General features: G+C 36.4%; 1 protein-coding gene across 1 annotated transcript in view; it reads left to right on the top strand.

The window, feature by feature from the left end:
* Nucleotides 3,249–12,059, top strand: part of LOC102184512 (cytochrome c oxidase subunit 7B2, mitochondrial) — a 150,450-nt gene continuing 141,639 nt past the window's right edge. Inside the window, exon 1 of the mRNA XM_005681574.1 lies at nt 3,249–3,333. The gene's annotated coding sequence lies outside the window, so the exon portion shown is untranslated. The remainder of the gene's footprint in view (nt 3,334–12,059) is intronic.

Below are 12,059 nucleotides of genomic sequence, written 5' to 3'. Positions count from 1 at the left end.
GTGCATGTACACCTTCATTGTGAAATAGATATTTTCCTTTAGAGTAACTGACTATTTATCTAGTTAGTTTTTATTATACTTTTAATCCCAAAATTTTAGTGCATGAAGTTTGATATATTGGCTATTACATAAGGCCGGTTTTGTATGATATTGCTATCTGGTGCTTCAAGTAGAAAACAAGTAAATTCCCATGCTTTTTCTTTACTATTCAGCTTGTGGAATCACATTAAAACCTGACAATTCATTCCTCAGAAGTAAAACATCTGCTATTTTTGTGAATGTTATCTTATATTAAAAGGATTATATTTAAAATAAAATTATCTGCAGTGATATGAATTTAAAACGGGCAGGTCATAAGATCATAGTAAAAGATAAAAATTCTTACTGAGAAATATATGCAATGACTATATCCTCAGAATTGGCGGTGGTATGTACATAATTCATAAATGCATCTGAACTGCAATTGACTTGTAAGCTGTTAATTGTCAAACTTCACAAATATTGTTAGGTACAGATATACCTTAGTTTTCTTTGTGTGTGTGTGCTTCATGTCATTGTGTTTTGTAGATGCTGAGTTTTTTACAAATTGGAGGTTTGTGACAACTCTCCTTTGGGTAAATCTATTAGAGACATTTTTCCAACAACATTTGATCACCTCGTGTCTCTGTGTCACATTTCAGGAATTCTTGGAATACGTCAAACTTCTTCATTTTATTATATTTGCTATAGTGATCTGGATTAGTGATCTTTGATGTTACTACTATAACTTGCTGAAGGCTCAGATGATGGCTAGCATATTTTAGCAATAAAATATTTCTTAATTAAGATATATCTTTAAATTTTAATTAAGGTATATACATTGTCTTTTTTAGATATAATGCTATTGTACATTTAATAGACTACAACATACTTAAACATAAATTTTATATGTGCTGTGAAGACAAAATGTGTGTAACTTGATTTATTTGGTATTTGCTTTGTTCTGGTGGTCTTGAGCTGAATTTACAATATCTCTGAGATATGTTTGTATATAGTTGACTGACCTTCAGTATCTGCAGATTCCACATCCGCAGATTTCACATCCACAGATTCAACCAACCAAACATTGAAAATATTTGAAAAAAAAATTCAGAAATTTATGAAAAGCAAAACTAAAATTTGCGGTACACAGGTAACTATATAGCATTTACATTGCTTCAAACATTGTAAGTAATCTAGAGGTGATTTAAAGTAAATGGGAGAATGTACATAGGTTATATGCATATACCATGGGATTTTATATGAGGAACTAGAGCATCCATGAATTACTACTGTATATAACAGTTTGATGAATTAAACTACAAAATATTTTGTGATAAAACCAGAATTGGCTACCCAAAAAAAAGAAAAAAAACCCAACAACACTCAAACATAATAGCATATGTTTTCTCTCTTTAGTTTCTCCTTAATAAGATTTTATGAATAGTTAATTCTTTAAAAATACATTTTAAAATAAATTTAATTATCTAAAAAGCTACTCAATTTTTTATAAACCAAAGTTAAAAAATTTTGTTGCATTGTTTAAAATTCATTTGGAAATTTTAAACAGTTCAAAAGGTGTGCTAATGGAATTCAGATTTTGAAGATATTACAGTTATTGAAAAAGAGCTGGTGACACAAGAAAGACATTTATATTTACCTCTCCAAAATAAATAACCTAATCAAGTTCACATGAATTTTAAATGATGCACAATATAAGATTTAATTTTGACATTCTATAATTATTTCTTGAGATATTTTAACTCATATGAAGAATCTTTTGATGGAGTGCTTATTAAAACAGGATAAATTTGCATTCTTAGAGAAAGTAAATGAAAGTTAAGAGGCTCTCCAATTTGCAGCATCTAAGTTTGGCAAAACCTTCAAAAAGATCACAAATAATGGAAAACTTATTTTATGAAACTTGTGTCATACAAATGTTTGCCGAAGACTGTTACTTTGAGTAGAGACAAAAAAGACAGTACATGGGAAAATATTTGGACTGAAAATTATATATTTTAAGAAAAACTGGAAATGAGATTTTCTGTTTAGCATAATTTCTCTGAGTTTATTTTCTAAATTTAAAATATTATCTACAGTGAGGAGTAAATTAAAGATGTCAAAATTTCCCATATATCAATCATAACATACATATTTGACAAGACTGTAGGCAATTAAAAAATTTTAAAACAGTAACACCATATTGGAAAGGCAATGGCAACACACTCCAGTAGTCTTGCCTGGAAAATCCCATGGAGGAGGAGCCTGGTAGGCTGCAGTCCATGGGGTCGCGAAGAGTCAGACACGACTGAGTGACTTCACTTTGACTTTTCACTTTCATGCATTGGAGGAGGAAATGGCAACCCACTCGTGTTCTTCCCTGGAGAATCCCAGGGACGCGGGAGCCTGGTGGGCTGCCATCTACAGGCTTGCACAGAGTTGGACACGATTGAAGCGACTTAGCTGCAGCAACAGCAGCAGCACCACCATATTAAAAATATATTCTTCAGGAAAATATTAGTGACACAGTAATACAGACAATAAAGGCTGAAACTAATTAAAATACATTAAGATTTGCCAAAAATTACCATTTTGCTGTTTTTTAATATTCATATTATAATGAAGACATCTTAAAGTTTTTGCTTAAATATAGTTTCTTTAACTTTGAGAAATAATTTTATTTTAAAAAATGAATTTTGAATTGCCTCTATACTAAATTCACCAATATAAAATCTCAAAAATTTATAAACTTTTTTGTCCCCTTTCACTTTCAGGGGTCCTAGCTTGGAAAACATATGGTCACCATAATTAATAACCTGGCATGCTTAAGAGAGGTCAGATACACTGCAAGACTTGCAGCTCATTCTCTGATTACAGGCACTTTCAAATTTCTCTCACGGCCAGGTGGGATTAAGATGTAACCGAAAGAAACAACCAGACAGTTTGCCAAAAGATCGCTGTGACAAAGAAGGCAAAGAGTCCCACCGGAAAGACCATGCATTTCGTTAAGGAACAGGAACCCTTGTCCCAATGCTGTTTCCTTTACAATGGAGGGACACATACAAGAACAACACCCTTAACGGTTCTCGGTCTTTGGACGTCTTCCTGTATAGCCTGAGGCAATTAGCTATCTGATTGGTTAGTTCTAAAAGAGGAAGTCGGGATGTGACCCGCCCCTTTATTTCCTTTTAGGGAGGAGCAATCTCTAATAGGTTCCCTCCTCACTCGGCACTCAGACCCCCAGGCAGTGAAGTTGACAGGCTGAGGATTTGCTTCTGCGCCATCTTCCGTTGGATGCTGTCTGGCCAGTGGTTGGTAAGTCTAATTCTGGAGTTCAGTATCAGTAAGCCTGCGGTTATAAGCCACACTTAATTAAGTACCTTCTTTAGCAGTTGTAGGGAAATATTTTGGTTTTCCTGCCACTTTTTTTTTTTTTTTTTTCCATTTCTCTCAAGGGAAGAGAGAGACGTTACTTACGGTACCCTTCTCACATACAGACATCTAGAATATAGAGTGGGAGTAAAGAGAAAACGAAAAAGAGAAATTTGTGTTTTAGAGTGTTTATGGAGTAGCACTTCGGGCGCATGCTTATGGCATGGTTAGAGTGGGAGGTATTGGACAGTGTTGGACTAGGCACTGACCGCGTATTTTCAGCTGTAGGGAGCTGTGACTACATATTTTCAGTGGTAAGAGGCTGTTCCAGCTGATGGCAGTTTTGTTTACAGGAGAGTGGCTGTGTTTATATAAGCAGACGCCGATTTCTGTAGCGGGCAAGTCTGCATACTTTGGGGTGTAAGCAAAGGTAGGCAAGCTTTCAAGGGCTCAGCAAGTAACTCTGACCAATACCACTGAGATATCCTTATTAAATGCTGCTGCTGAGTCGCATCAGTCGTGTCCGACTCTGTGCGACCCCATAGACGGCAGCCCATTTATTAAATGCATCCTAGCCAAAGAGTTGCTGCTGCTTGGGACGGGGGAGCCTGGTGGGCTGCCATCTATGGGGTCACACAGAGTTGGCCACGACTGAAGTGACTTAGCAGCAGCAGACCTTAAATTCTGCACATTTCATTATTTCTAAGTAGCCTTGTCAGAGACAAGGGTTTGATTATAGAGTCTTTTCGTGTACCAGCCTTTTTTAGGTCTCAAAGTGTTTCTATTGTAATCAGCAGTATCTGCAGGGTGTATTTAGTGCTAGGCTTAGGTTGTGGCAGAGAAAATATGATGAAATTCTGGTTATTTTTTTTTATTGTTTTGAGTCCCCTTCAGAGTCAAGAGAGGAAACAGGAACAAATTTAGGAGTCATATGACTTGTTCCTATGTTTAAAAGTTGCTCCTATCTCTTCCAGGAGATACAACAGGACTTGGTGACTAAACCACCACCACTTATCTCTTGATCTCAAGTGGCCCTAAATTTGATAATTTCATATACAGTCTGACATGACTTTTCACTGCTGAGATTCAAATTGTAACTCCACCAATAGGAGGTTGATGGATATCAAAATTAAAAAAAAAAAAGGGAACTCCTACTGTAAAGAGTAACTTGTTGTTTAGTCCCTCAGTCATGTCCAACTCTTTTGTGACAGGCTCCTCTGTCTGTGGGATTTCCCAAGCAAGAATACTGGAAGAGGGTTCTCATTTCCTTCTCCAGAGGATCTTCCTGACGCAGGGACTGAACTTTGGTCTCCTGCATTGCGGGCAAATTCTTTACTGCCGAGCCACCAGGGAAGCCGATAAAGAGCGTATAACTTCCTAAATTCAGAAGGAGAAATAACTCAATAAAACGATTGCAAAAATAGTCTCTAAAAAAACAAGTCAGATAGGCTTGTGCTTGGGATTCTCTTGTTCTAATGATTGTATTTGGTTAGTTTGAGGTATTCAAATAATTTAAAATTTGTGCTTAGGTTAATATAGAACAATGGAAACAAAAGAAAAACTGGAGGAGAATAAAACTTATTTTAGAAGAAAACTTGAGAAATTATGGAGTGAATTGACAAAGGTGACATAGAAAATTACACTTTGAAGTTCCAGTAGACATCTATAAGAGAGAAACAGAGAGTCAAGGGGATGTAAATACTGTTCAAAGGAGTATAGGAAAAGGGAGAGGTGTTCAGTTGTTGCTAGATTGAAATAGGTCCCCAGGTCCCAAATTAATCAAAAAGAGAAAGAGGCAGGATCTCAAATGGAATGTCTCCTTCAAAGAGAGTCAAGAAACAATTGAGGTAAGAAAATGATGTAAAGTACATTAGAACAGAATCTTAAATAGTGAGAAAAGTAGGAAGGTCTGTAGAATATACAAAGTATCATTAGGTGATTTTCAGATACTATAGTCTTTGTAGATTTGCAGAGAGATACACTTAGTTTGTGCCTTAAAGGAATATGCCCGAGAATTAGGACTCAAGACAAGGCTCAGCAAGATAAGGCATATTGCAAGGAACAAAGCAAGAAGATGAGTTAAATTTAATCTTGTATGGGCTTGATATCAGTCTGATTGGAGAAGAGTCTTTTTCGTGGCATTATCCATCTCAGAGAAGTGGGGGATAAGAAATCTGTTTAAACAGTAGATACTTTTAGTAAACTCAGAATGTAGTGATTTCGTCATTGATAGTTGAAATGATTCTGGTATTTAAGAAATGGAGGAAGAAATTAGGAAAAAAAAAATCACAAACCCTGATGTCTAGAAAAGATAAAAAGGAAAGCAAGTATTCATTTCCAGCAAACAGCAATAATCTTTTATATTTTGGAGAAGAGACCAAATTAATAAGCAGGTTAAGCAGTTAGAAACTCACCTTTTGAAACGGATTAAATGGTTAACGAATTAACTACAACTGTCTGAAAGGTATAGGAAAATAAAAAGTAGAGGCATATTTTATTGCTGTAGAAAAATGTGTAGCAGAAAAAAAATGCTGTTTAAGGCCTGGACACTTCAGTGATGAAAGACACTGCCCGCAGGAGCATATGGAAGGGCTATTAGTTCTCAGTGGGCCCCTAGGCTCTCAGGCTTCAGAAGCATCAATTGCAGCTTCACTTCAGGAATCAACTGTTGAAAGTGATTTTTCAGCCAAAATAATTAAGATAAAAAGGAAACCCTCTCTGTGATATAGGTTTCCCCAGCTAAGCCATTCCACGGCAAGAGGGAGTGGAAAGAGCCACTGCCATATAGGATTGAAAATACCTGCTTCCTGGAGATAGTAAGGCTTATTTCATGAGATAGAGTTTCCACTTCCAGTAGTAACAGTGTCAAAAACTGTAAGTTAAAGGAGAGAACAGAAATGAAGAGGTTTTAAAAATATGTTGCAGAGGGAAGAATACTTCAGATAAAATCTGGTGATCTTGATTGCAGAATTTTAAACTTTTCTGGAAGTCAGAAATGTCTGAAATGTCAGTCCGAGAGAGGCAGTGGTATGCTAAATGCATTTTTGTGCCTAGATTGATGAGTCCATTGTGTCATAATTAATGTACTAATAGTTTTCTGGAATCTGTACTGCTCACACAGACTTACAAGCATCCAGATGAAGCTAAAACCAAGAATATTTCCAGGTACACTTCTTCCTTTTCGTGCATACTCAGTCGCTCAGTCCTGTCCAACTCTTTGTGACCCTATGGGCTGTAGCTTGTTAGGCTCCTTTGTCCAGGGGATTCTCCAGGCAAGAATACTGGAGTGGGTTGCCATTTCCTACACCAGGGGATCTTATCAATCCAGGGATCGAACCTGCATCTCTTGTGTCTCCTGCTTTGGCAGGTGGATTCTTTACCGCTTGTGCCACCAATTCTGATTTTTAAGAACACAGTGTTTTAGGGGGATATCTAGTCTAGAATCTGGGAATGTCTTATATTTAAATTTTAGTGCTGTGAAGCCAGTTTTAAGTTTATATGTTAATTTACTATTGTTTTTAAACCATACATTCCAAACTCAAAAACTTGTAATTCAAAAACTAAAAAAAATATACATTGATAAATCTAATTTCTGTTATGTTCCTTGCAAGTTGTACTTACTAATATTTACTTGTTTAACATGGGATTCCCAGGTGCTTCAGTGGCAGAGAATTTGCTTGCCAAGCAAGAGACCCCGATTTGATCCCTGTGTAGAGAAGATGCCCTGGAGAAGGAAATGGCAACCTAATCCAGTATTCTTGCCTGGGAAATTCCTTGGACAGAGGAGCCTGGCAGGCTACAGTCCAGGGAGTTGCAAAGAGTCAGACATGACTTAGCCACTAAACAGAAGCAGCAGTTGTTTAACAAACATTACTGTAATTGTTAGTAAATGCCCAATATTGTCCTGTGTACTTTGCAGTTGTTAACTAATTATTTTTGTTTGGTTTGAGTTAGACTATGTGGAAAATTCTTAAAGAGATGGGAATACCAGACCATCTTACCTACCTCCTGAGAAACCTGTATGCAGGTCAAGAAGCAACAGTTAGAAATGGACATGGAACAACAGACTGGTTCCAAATTGGGAAAAGAATGCATCAAGGCTATATATTGTCACCCTTCTTATTTAAGTTATGTGTAGGGGCCATCATAAGAAATGCTGGCCTGGATGAAGCACAGACTAGAATCAAGATTTCTGAGAGAAATCAATAATCTCAGGTATGCAGATGACATCACCCTTATGGCAGAAAGTGAAGAGGAACTACAGAGACTCTTGATGAAAGTGAAGACAAGAGTGAAAACCTGGCTTAAAACTCAATATTCGAAAAGCTAAGATCATGGCATCCAGTCCCATCACTTCATGGCAAGTAGATGGGGAAACAGTGGAAACAGTGAGAGACTTTTTTCTTGGGCTCCATAATTACTGCAGATGGTGACTGCAGCCATGAAATTAAAAGACGCTTGCTCCTTGGAAGAAAAGCTATAACCAACCTAAACAGCACACTAAAAGGCAGAGACGTTACTTTGCCAACAAAGGTCTGTCTAGTGAAAGCTATGGTTTTTTCCAGTAGTCACTTGTGGATGTGAGAGTTGGACCATACAGAAGGCTGAGCACTGAAGAATTGATTCTTTTGAACAGTGGTATTGGAAAAGACTCCTGAGAGCCCCTTGGACTACAAGGAGATCAAAGCAGTCAATCCTAAAGGAAATCAACCCTGAATATTCATTGGAAAGACTGATGCTGAAGCTGAAGCTCTAATACTTTGGCCACCTGGTGCAAAGAGCTGACTCATAGAAAAGCCCCTGATGCTGGGAAAGATTGAAGGCAGAAAGAGAAGGGGATGACAGGATGAGGTGGTTGGATGGCATCACTGACTCAATGGACATAAGTTTGAGCAAGCTCTGGAAGATGGTGAAGGACAGGGAAGTCTGGTGTGCTGCAGTCCCTGGGGTTGAAAAGTTTAAATGCAAATGCATGCATATATGAATACATATTTTTAATTTTGCCTTTTCTCTACAAAAGAAATCAAATTTTATACACTGTTCCACACCTTGTTTTTTCCTTTAGTTGCTCATTCTAGAAATACTTCCATATCAATAGGTAGGGAGTTTCTTTCTCATGGTGTAAAATATTAATATAGCTGTAGCATGAATATTTGTGAGTGATTTCCCTTCTTTTGCAATTAAAAATAGTGTGGTAATAAGCTTATATACTTCTCATTTTTGGCAAGTTATCTATAGTGTAAATTCTGAGACCTGATTTTTTGGATCAAAAGTTAAATGCATATATAACATTGTTTGGTGATGGTGGTTTCGTCGCTAAGTTGTGTCTGACTCTTGTGACCCCATGGACTGTAGCCTGCCAGGCTCCTCTGTCCATGGGATTCTCCAGGCAAGAGCATTGGAGTGGGTTACCATTTCCTTCCCCAGGAAATCTTCTTAACCTAGGAATCAAACCCAGGTCTCCCATATTGCAGGCAGATTCCCCACCGACTGAGCTATGAATAAATGATTTCAAATATTACAATGAACCATATATCTAATCAGTTACAGGTTCCATTATTCATCAAATACGTTAAACTTGGCTACCAAATTCATTCAAATCTTACATACAGAATTTTATTCAGAAACTAATGCTCTCCATTTCAAGAGACCAATATTGTCAACAGTTAAGCACTTAATATCCAATTCTTCACATGAATTTTTTGTCTGATGGGCCACTGTTGAGCTTTTCTCATGAAGTCTGAGCAATAAAATTATATTTCATAGATGTTCTTACAGTATTTTTTCAGTAGATAGCATTGTTTATATATTGCCAAATCTCATAAGTCTTTTACATTTTGCATTCTGCTTATATGCTTCACAATAGCCTTGTTAACAATATTATGAAATGTTGAGATTTTTGCCAATCTGATAAGTGAAAAATATTACTTCAGTGTTGTTTTATTTTGCATTCATTGTATAATAATAGGACACAAAAGAGTTTGATATCTTTCTATTTGTTTAAGGGCCACTTGAATTTTTCTGTGAACTGGCTCTCAGTTTTTGTCCTTTTTCTAGGGAACCCTTAGTGTTTTATTTTTGTGGTATCCAGCTACTCTTTTTATATGAAGAAGATATTACTTTTGTCTCTGATGTGAGTTTTACATGTTTTACCCATGTCAGTCATTTGTCTTTTGATCCTACTAATATTTTTAATGTGGTAAAATATATCTATTTTCTTTTATGAGTTTTGAGTCATATTTAGAAATGTATTTCTCCAAGTTTATAAAGAAATTTATTTTCTTTAGTACTTTCATGGTTGCGTTTTTTCCTTTATACCTTAAATCTTTGATTCTTTTTGAGTTTGTCAGTGGTCATGAAGTGAGATACAGATTCAACTTTATTTTTTTCAGATGACTACTTTTTGAACTCGTTAGATGTATGTAGTAAAAACATGTCTTTTTGCCTGTCTTTGACATGATACAATTTATGAATCCTTGAAGAAACTATACCCATTTCAGACGCTGAGAACACCTTTGACTGAGAAAAAGTAGAATAAATTCATTAACATGAGTTTTGGACTTTGATTTTAGTATTATTAGCAATTTGATAGCAATTTACTAGCAATTTGGCTTTAATATTTTCAAACTGCAGCTCACAAAGGCCTGAGACTTTGACCATAGACATTAAATTTCTTTGAACCTTTAAATTTCTTGTATTTAAACTTTCAAGGTTATCTAATTTTTGGACTTTAATTTATCCTTGGGCATTTAATAATTTAAAGAGGTTATTTTCAAGTTAGGAATTTGTCTATAATGTCAGAATTTTATTCTTAGAATTTCAGCCTTTTGATATAATTACAGGACTCCTGATGAAAATGGTGAATGTGCTGGTCAAAATTTGGGATAAGAGATAGAATTAGGATTAAATTTTCAGCTTTAGATTTAGAATGACTACAGATTTACTTCAGTTAATGTGGTTTTTGACCTGTTTTGAAGGATTCTGGGCTTGAAAATCTAAACTGGGAACAGTGGCTCTAGAAAGATACCCAAAGTCATAGTTGGAGTGGGTGACTCAGTGGTGGAATGTCTTAATAAGATACTCATTCCTTTCTCTAGGGGAAAGCCACTCCTCAAGCTGAGCTGAAGCTTAATGATTAAGCTTAGAAGTTTAGAAAGAACAGAATGCTGCAGAATATTGGTGTATGGGAGGGACCCATACACCAGAATATGGTGTATAGAATGCTTCCTGCCCACCTCTGATGTTTCCTTTATGTATAAGATCCATTGTCATAACATGTCTGACCTTTCAACCTAACTTCTACCCAAGTAGGTCAGGGAGTTATTTGATTGTTGAATTGAGAAGGGGAAACTAGGAACCCCTTTATTTTCACTTGTTCTTGGAATTGAGCTGTCTTCAGGAAGCTGCTCTGCTCTCCTGTTCTACAAGGGTGGAAGAAGGACTGTCACCAATACCTTATTTCTGAGACTAAAAGGGAGACAGTATAATTTTGGATTCAGTACTAGAAAACATAGTAATAAACAACAGTCTCCACTATCTGCTTTAATCAGACCCAAAGGTAATATTTGGATCTCTCAATTAAGCCAATTCAGTAAGCCATTTTGTAATTCTTAAAACTGAGTAGGAATGCCAATTATTGACCTTCCTCACCGCCATCAAAGTGAAAAGACCATGATAAGAACAATGGGATGGTTGAACTGAAATTTCAGATGCTGGATTTTGCCTCATAACTGAACTGGGAATCAAGACGGCAAGGACATCACCATTCAGTACACTCAATACATGCTCAGTAGCAGTCTACTGAGGGAATAGCTGTGTGGAGGGAATGTATATGAGTTATATCTCCATAAGATATGTATAGAAAAATGAGCAAGGGTTATCTGCATACCAGCCTTGATGACTTAATGTTGCATATGACTTAATGTTCTGAAATGTGAAATAACAGAAAAGTCTAAATTTAAAAACTAAAATTGAAGTTTTGTTTTCGGCTACATTCTCAGAAGCAGAAATAATGAGATGGAGAAGTAAAGTAAGTTATATATTGTACACCTGAGTGTTTAGAACTGCCAAGACTATAAAGTCACATCATGTTGAGTTTTGGGTTTTTAATATTCATCTTTATTAATTTTGTTCTGAATGAGCACTTGGATGTTTTTCATCAGTGACAGATTTTTGTAAATAATAAAAGCACTACCCCTACCCCTAACCTTAACTTTTGTGACACATAAGAGCCAAGATAGTTGTTTTAGTCAAGTCGCCAAATTGTCCGTAGGTGAAGAACATGAAAAGATGTTTTTTCCTCTACTTATTAAGCTGTAAGGAGTAGCTGTCTTCCCCCCGTTCTAAAGGAGTCCTCTTGGAAACTTACTGGGCCTGACTCAACTATAAAACACTTGTCTGTCAGTAAAATCTCTGCAGAAGTCAGATAGCCTTGTACAGCTCAGACAAAGAGATGATGTCTCTTAAGTATTGGGTCTCATTCCTCCTTGAAATTCCTCCTACTACCTAGGAGTAGTCCCCACAGTACTTTCATCTAGTACTTACATACCTATCCTATGGTATAACCTTTGGCTTTGGAGAAGGTAAGTGTTACTGTCCTTCTGGTTAAGGGCAGTTTAGTACCATCATTGGAGAAGGCAATGGCACCCCACTCCAGTACTTTTGCCTGA

This window comes from Capra hircus, chromosome 6, assembly GCF_001704415.2.
Source record: "Capra hircus breed San Clemente chromosome 6, ASM170441v1, whole genome shotgun sequence".
Taxonomy (NCBI): Eukaryota; Metazoa; Chordata; class Mammalia; order Artiodactyla; family Bovidae; genus Capra; species Capra hircus.
The sequence above is the reverse complement of the archived record's forward strand: the minus strand, read 5'-3'. Positions and strand labels throughout refer to the sequence as shown.